This window comes from Helianthus annuus, chromosome 17 (assembly GCF_002127325.2).
Source record: "Helianthus annuus cultivar XRQ/B chromosome 17, HanXRQr2.0-SUNRISE, whole genome shotgun sequence".
Taxonomy (NCBI): domain Eukaryota; kingdom Viridiplantae; phylum Streptophyta; class Magnoliopsida; order Asterales; family Asteraceae; genus Helianthus; species Helianthus annuus.
Genome location: NC_035449.2, coordinates 132,095,557 through 132,104,252, shown reverse-complemented (window position 1 = coordinate 132,104,252; position 8,696 = coordinate 132,095,557). Strand labels below are relative to the sequence as shown.

At 40.0% G+C, this 8,696-nt stretch overlaps 1 long non-coding RNA gene across 1 annotated transcript; it reads right to left on the bottom strand.

The window, feature by feature from the left end:
• Positions 1-3,100: 3,100 nt before the first annotated feature.
• On the bottom strand, positions 3,101-4,470 carry LOC110920894. The gene is made up of 3 exons (XR_002581972.2): positions 4,383-4,470; positions 3,803-3,869; positions 3,101-3,197 (listed from the first exon to the last, which is right to left on the bottom strand). It is a non-coding gene; the product is annotated as an uncharacterized LOC110920894 (long non-coding RNA).
• Between the last annotated feature and the right edge of the window lie 4,226 nt (positions 4,471-8,696).

Genomic DNA, 8,696 nt, shown 5'->3' with positions numbered 1-8,696 from the left:
CGTATTCGGGTTGACCCGAATTTATATGTGTGTGGGTTAGGGTTGAAATCTTTGACCTATATAATAATATGGGTCGGGTTTGGGTTGCACATTTCAACCCATTAACCCACAACCCGTCAACCCAATAACTCATCAACTAGAGACGATTGACACCCCGAGGTGGCGGTGATCGGTGGTGCTGGTGGTTGGTGGCGGAGGGTGGCAACACGATTAGTGGCAGTGGTTAGGGTGGTAGCGGCGACCGGGGTGGCGGTGGTTAGCGGTGGCGTCAGCGGTCGGCGGTGGAAGTGGTGGTGGCGACGATGACATGTGGCAGTGGTGGCAGTTGGTGGTGGTGATGAAGGGTGAGAGAGGGAATGGAATGAAAAAAACAAGGAGCGTAGATGGAATGAATTTGAGATTTTTAGAGCGAGTGAAATGGGGTGTGCATAGTTTGGTTCGGTTTTTATGGTACAACCAAAATCGTAACCGAAATGTTCGGTTTTTGGTTTTTGAAAACTGTTCAGTTTCGGTTTTAGCAACGGATCGTTTGATTTTCGGTTTTTGGAACAAATTACGTAGGATTCAAAAATAAAAAGTATAATCCCAAATTTAAGAATCTTTCTTAGATATTTACATTTAAGTTATTATATTTAATCTTTTTAATCAGTGTTGTTCACATAAACCTAACCTTTTAATCTATTTTTATGTTTCTCCAAAGTTTTTATTAAGATATTTTATTTTCTAATACTTTAAAGTTCATTTAATATTTATATTAAATTTTGTTATTTTTTGCAGGCAATAGATAAATCATTTCAGTATGAATATACATGTTAATGTTTTTATTATAAATACTTACCATTCAAGAACAAACTTAATAATTTCTACTAGCATGGGTTAAACACTTAAATAAGTTAAATTAAAAGTAAATATATATGGACCGGACCTACTGCTATAACTTATCAGTTCGGTTTGTTTTTTTTTCATTTATTGAAAATGGTTATCCGAAAACCGAACCGAAATTTTCGGTTATTCAAAATCTGAAAAATGAACAGTCGGTTTTTGTTTCGGTTAAGTTTTTCAGTTATTTTGATTTTCTGCTCACTCCTAGACTTATGTAATGGGTGATTCCATTACGTTGACCAACCAAACACATTTTTTTCATTCCCTCTTGATAATCCATTCCATTCCATTTCGTCTCTCATTTCTGCATACCAATCACTATTGTAACATTTGTGCTCTACAAACACTGTACGATGTAGAACAATATCATTTATCAAAGAAACAATGTGTTTTGGTCTCAATGTTTTCTTATTTATGTTTGACAATTTCACGTTTTGATTCTAGTTCGATTTCAACCTTTAAATCGCCTTCTAGAAAGTTATACGCAAACTGATGCATAAACGTAATCAATTTAATACGGCAAACACCCCAGAACAGTGACTTAGGCTTAACATACCTTAAATAACCTTTACATAACTTAGAAATAAGTTTTGAAGGGTTTGGTGTGTCAAAAACAAGTTTATTCGATCACAGGGAATATTTGCGACAAATTGCGAAAGTCTGCCGATTCGTATAGCAACGAACATTCTGGAACAAGATCATAAGCTAAACATACCCTAAATATCCTTTACATAGCATAGAAATAGGCTTTGAGGGGTTCGGTATGCGAAAATGCGCTTATTTGATCAATAGGGACTAAAAGCGTCAAAAAGTGCATAAGTTTGCATTTACGCGCATATCTTACGTTCTGAGCATATCCGGACATCCAAAAATTTTTGTAATCATTAAAATAATTTATTTTAATGATTGGAATGCAAAAAAAAAAACCATTCGTCGCGTAATGTGGATCGTTTTTCACGTCCGTTCGAGTTTCGTCGTAATTAACCAAATAACGTGATTGTACGACCAAACGAACCGACATCCGAGATGTTTTCAAGCATATTTCATGTTCCCTATGCCTTAACATCATTGTAGAGCCTTGAAATGGAGTTAACTGGGGTTAAATACATCAAAACCAAGTTTATAGCATGCAGGGACTGAAACTGAACAAATCTGAAAGTTCTGGACAGAAGGTCGCGGGGCGCGTAAGCCTCAGCTAATTCTTACGCGGGGCGCGACAGACCCTAGCTGGGCAAAAAACCATTTTCTTCAAATCAGCACTGATGTGCGTGAAGTGTGTTATAATTTAGGTATATATTTTAAGCCCTTTACACTTTTTAGCCAAGTTTTAAATTTATAAAACACGATATTTACTAACACTAAACACACATATGGGCAAGTGCACCCATTGTGGACGTAGTATAGTGTTGGTAAGATACCGAGGTCGTCCAAGGACACAAGAGCTTTTAGTACCGGTTTATCCTCAACGTCTAATCAAATCAAAATGTTAGAAAAAGGTTTTTTAAACTAAGAAAATAAAACTAACTAAAATGCTGAAAAATAAAATAAAATTAAAAACAGATAGACAAGATGAATCACTTGGATCCGACTCGTGTGTAGTGTAACCTTTGATTATTTTCGCACTTTTGCACTTGTTTAAGAGATTATCTTAGTTATTGTAGTAGGCCCCTCTTTTGAAGGCGACGTTACCCTCAACCCAGTAGTTTAAGTCAGCAATGATACAATCCTAAAGAGTCGGATTATTGAAAGATAATTAATTAAGTTATTAATGCACAATGTGGTAGGCCCCTCTTTTGAAGGCGACGTTACCCTCAGCTAAGTAGTCCGAGTCAGCAGGGATACAGTCCTAAGTAGCTGGGTTAAAATTTTAATAGTAGTTTAACTTATGAGGGGATCAAAGAGTTTGGACCCCAGCCATCCAATACCTTTGGGTATTGAAGGAGGTCCTACTAAATTTGACCCAGGTCCTTTGCAGGATCTATACACTGAACAATGGCAAGACTCTTACCAAACCGTTCCCTTAACCACCGACCAGGTGTAACACCCTTAAATTTTTCACTTGATTTTAATAATAAAATATACTAATTATATCAAAATATTGTTTTAGTGACATAACATCCGTTAACGAAGTTCTTAAGTACGTCAACCTTAGTCGACTAGTGTGTAAGTTAAAACATACCAAAAGTAGTTTAACAGGTAGTTACAATTCATACATAAGACTACTAAAGATTTAAAATATTGCGGAAGCTTTCAAAATGTAGTGTTCGGTTCTTCATTATTCGCTCGACCGCCATCCGTAAGATCCATTACGTCACCTATGGTCAAAACCATTAAAACATTAGTTTTGACATTAATAAATAATATATAAACACGAGAACTAACTTCTGATTACGAATAATAAATTACAAGTTTTGCAGGTTCCACCGTAACTTACGGTGTCACCGTAAGTTACGGTAGGTCCTGTGAACTTTTGGTCTGCCGTAAGACAGGGGAAAACCACCGTAAACAATTGACCTCTACCGTAAATTACGGTACCACCGTAATTTACGGTAGTCCCTGGGCATCCATACCTTGTCTAAATTGTTCTTTATGCTCAACCCCAAATTCCGGGTTTCGCTTTTCTAGAAAACTTATATTCTATATTCTTGTATTTCTAATATGTTATCAATCAACCAATATCAAAGATCAATCCATTATATCCCGAGACATCAACCATGCCTTATTTTGATTATTCGACCCGTTTGGCTCGTCTAAGGAATCCTCCTTTTTTAGCGACTACCAACGAGTTCTAACCAACTTTGACCTATTATTCAATGCAGCGTCATCTTCGCTTTAATTCAAACAACTCTTATTCTAAAAATTCTATTACGCATTATATGATTATCAAAATCTACTTAATGTAACGGGTCAAGTTACATACCTTCAAAGTAGCCCTTTTTGACGTGGTTCGCCACCCGCTTGTCCGCTTGACGCTCCTGCGCCCGTTCCTATTTGAGTTCAATTATCATATGTTTAGAACTCTCTTTTCAAATCATAATTCGCATAATACACTAAACATCGTGATTATGCGTTTAAACTTGGAATTTCAGTTCTAAGCCTTCATAGAGGCATTTCAACAAACACTTCTTGAGCAGATTTTTACATAATTATATATCACATCTTTAGTTTATCATTTAGCCATAATTTCACATAAATTCACCATTTTACATGATTGTAAGCTCCTAATTGCTGAATTCATCTCAAAATTACCAAATTACACTAGATTAACAATCTATTTCCTAGTGTTCATTCCAATTCACATAACCCATTAATCACCTATAATGGTGATCATAGTTTCCATCAAAATTCTACATGATTTCAGCCTCTATTTGTCTAGGGTTTGTCTCTAAACACCATAGTTATGCCTAAATCATCATAAGACGAACATGCAACTAAAATCTCAGATTTTTCCCCAATTCATGAGAATTCCAAGCTAAGAGTTTTCATTAAATTTCACATACCTTATAATCCTCTTGCGATGAGGATCACGATTCTAAGCTTGGATTTTCGTTTGGACCAGATTTGCTCCTTCAATTGAGAGTTTAAGCAGGATTTAGGGTTTGAGAAGTGGGGATTGCCCCTTTTCTTGCTCCTGGTCGACCAACACCTCCAAATGGGGTGTTTGGTTTTTGTTTTACTAATTTAGTAACACAAATTTTTAAACTTTGGCAACTTAAGTCCCTCCATTTTGAACAACATTTAATTTAGTGGCTTTTAATTTCTACTATAGGTTATTTCTAAACTATTAACCAACTAGGTTAAAATTTCTAGTTGGTGAATTCTCATTTATTTATACTTTATATAATTCTAATATAAAGTTTTATATTTTCGGGGTGTTACAAGTCCACCCCCCTTAAAAGGGTTTCGTCCCCGAAACCGAAGTACGTACCAAATAATGTTGGGTGGAGACGTCGCATCTCCTCTTCGGGCTCCCACGTGGTGTCCGAACCTTTCCTGTGCTCCCATTTGACCCTGACTTGGTTAATCACCTTGTTCCTCAAACTTTTCTCTTTACGATCTAAAATCGCAATTGGTTTTACTGCATAGTTGAGGCTGTTATCCACCTCGATATCATCATAGTGGATGTGAGCAGTTTCGTCGGCCAAACATTTTCGGAGGTGCGACACGTGGAACGTGTTATGAATCCCACTCAACTCCTCGGGTAATTCGAGACGATAAGCTACTTTACCAACCCGTTCAGTGATCCTGAATGGCCCAATAAATCTCGGGCTTAGTTTCCCCCTTTTTCGGAATCTAATTATGCCTTTCCATGGGGAAACTTTCAGCATAACCATGTCTCCAACCTGAAATTCAATTGGCCTATTTCTTTTATCCGCATACGCCTTTTGCCTGTCTTGAGCCGCTTTCAAGTGTGCCCGAACTATGTCAATTTTCTTATTTGTAGTTCGGACTATATCAGTAGGTGCTATCCCTCGTGGACCCACTTCCCCCCAACATACCGGGGTTCGACATTTTCGGCCATATAACAGTTCATACGGGGCCATTTTAATGCTCGTGTGATAGCTATTGTTGTATGCAAATTCGACCAAGGGTAGATGGACATCCCAACTACCTCCAAAGTCAATAATGCACGCCCGCAGCATATCTCCCAACGTTTGTATTGTTCTTTCACTCTGCCCATCCGTTTGTGGATGATAAGCAGTGCTAATGAACAATTTAGTCCCCATTTGTTCTTGGAATTCCTGCCAAAATTTCGAAGTAAACCGGGTATCCCTATCAGACACAATGGATACCGGCACCCCATGACGTGCTATTATTTCATTCGTGTAAACCTCTGACATCTTTTCTGACGTATAAGTCTCACGGATCGGAATGAAGTGAGCACTCTTCGTCAATCTATCTACCACTACCCATATGGCATCGAAACCACGGCTCGTTTTAGGCAACTTGGTTAATAGGTCCATTGTAATATGTTCCCATTTCCAAACCAGAATTTCTAACGGTTGGAGTTTGCCGTATGGTTTCTGATGTTCCGCCTTGACTTGTAAACATGTCAAGCATTTTTCTACATGTCTCACTACATCCCTTTTCATTCCGGGCCACCAATAGTTTTGCTTCAAATCATTGTACATCTCGGTCGCTCCCGGATGAATTGAATAACGGGATTTATGAGCTTCGTTAAGTAGAAGCGCCTTCACTCCACAGGTATGTGGGACCCATATCCTTCCGGATCGAGTCTTCAACCCGTCATTCCCATCCGACAAATCCTTCAACAGACCTATAATTCTTTCTTTCTTCCAATTCTCTTCTTTCATTGCTTCTAATTGCGCCTCTCGAATACGTTCAAGTATACCCGAGGTCACCACAAGTTGCATCGATCTAACTCGTATTGGGTCGTAGTCCGTTTTTCTGCTCAGAGCGTCCGCCACCACATTAGCCTTTCCAGGGTGATAATGTATTTCACAATCGTAGTCTTTCACCATTTCCAACCATCGCCTTTGTCGCATATTTAACTCTTTCTGATCGAAAAAGTATTTTAAACTCTTGTGATCGGTGTATATGGTGCACTTTACCCCGTATAGGTAGTGCCTCCATTTTTTTAAGGCAAATACCACCGCAGCCAATTCAAGGTAATGTGTAGGATATTTCTTCTCATGTATTTTCAATTGTCTCGAGGCATAAGCTATAACTTTGCCCCGTTGCATCAAAACGCATCCGAGCCCCGACAGTGAAGCATCCGAATAAACTACCATATCTTCGACCTCGTCCGGCAATATCAGTACCGGAGCTTGTGTTAACTTCTCTTTTAGCGTCTGAAACGCTCTTTCTTGATCGACACCCCAAATAAACTTCTCTTTCTTTTGGGTTAGCTTTGTTAGCGGTAACGCAATCTTGGAGAAATCTTGAATGAATCTCCTATAGTATCCCGCAAGCCCCAAAAAGCTTCTAATTTCCAAAGGGTTCTTCGGAGGATTCCATTTTGACACAGCCTCAATCTTGGACGGATCCACCAATACTCCGTCGGCACTTATGACGTGGCCAAGAAATTGTACGTCTCGTAACCAAAAGGCACACTTAGAGAACTTCGCATACAGCCTTTCTCGTCTAAGTGTCTCTAACACTTCTCGTAAGTGGTTTGCGTGTTCAGCTTCACTTTTTGAATACGCCAAGATATCATCGATAAACACGATGACCGACTTGTCCAACATTGGCTTGCAAACCCGGTTCATGAGGTCCATGAAAGCCGCGGGTGCATTTGTTAGCCCAAATGACATTACGAGGAATTCATAATGTCCGTATCTTGTGCGGAAAGCCGTTTTCGGTACGTCTTCTTCTTTGACCCTTAGTTGGTGATACCCAGATCTAAGGTCAATCTTTGAAAACCAGTTCGCACCTTGCAGTTGGTCGAACAAATCATCTATCCTCGGAAGCGGGTATCGATTCTTTACCGTGAGTTTGTTTAACTCCCGGTAATCGATACACATACGCATGCTTCCGTCTTTCTTTCTGACGAACAACACCGGTGCGCCCCAAGGAGACACACTCGGCCTAATGAACCCCTTATCAAGCAAGTCTTGGATTTGGGACATCAACTCTTGTAACTCCGACGGTGCGAGTCGGTATGGAGCTTTGGCCACGGGTTTTGCGCCTGGAATCAGTTCGATTCCGAACTCCACTTCCCGTTCAGGCGGTATTCCCGGTAAATCCTCCGGAAATACATCTTGAAAGTCTCTTACTACCGGTACATCTTCAATCTTCCGTGATTCTTTCTCAGGCTCGTTTGCGTATATCATGAACGCCTTGCATCCTCGCTTCATAAGCTTGTGAGCTTTCATCATTGAGCACACTATGGGGTTACCTCCTTTTTCGCCATAAATGGTAACGTGTTTCCCGCTCGGAGATGTTAATTTTATCTCTTTGCGGAAACACACGACTTTTGCATGGTGCTGGGCTAGCCAGTCCATCCCGACGACTACTTGAAATTCCCCCATTGACATCGGGATTAAGTCTATCAAGTATTCCTCATCGTCGATGCTTAATTTGCAGCCTCGACAGACATCACAAACTATAAAACTTTTATTGTCCCCTACTTCAACCTCTAAGGGCACAGGCAATTTCGTCAATACAAATGAAGGATGTCGAATAAACCCATTCGAAATGAAGGATTTATTCGCACCCGTATCAAACAATACACGTGCTGGAATTGAATTAATCGTGAATATACCTGAAACCACATCGGGTTCTGTTTTCGCTTCAGCTGCGGTAAGTTGGAAAGACCTAGCCTTTGCTGTGGGGGCTTCTGCTGGAGACTCCTTCGCGTCTTTCTTTCCAACTAAGTCCGGGCATTCGGACTTTTTATGACCGGGTTGATAGCAATTGTAGCAAACTGATACTTTTCCCGGGCATAGCGAGGCCGTGTGCCCCGTCTTATTACATATGGGGCATGGCTTGTCTTTGAATCGACATTCCCCCTTGTGTCCTTTCCCGCAGACTTTACAATTTGGCGACCCACCCTTAGCATCCACCTTCTTTCCCGATTCTCCCGTTCGGGCTTTCTTTGTAGGGCTTGGATTTACATCGTGTGCCCTTCGCTCACCTCTTTCCACTTGTTTCTTTAACTCGATTTCACGTTCCCCGGCGGTGTTGCTAATCTCCGTGAGGGTCTCGTATTTTGACGGAGTCATAAATTCCCGGTATTCAGCACTCAGCATGTTGTAATAGTAATATATCTTTTGCTCTTCAGTGGTGACTAACTCGTCACAAAATCTGAGCTTATCCATGAAGATGCCCGTGATCTTATCGATTGTTTCACC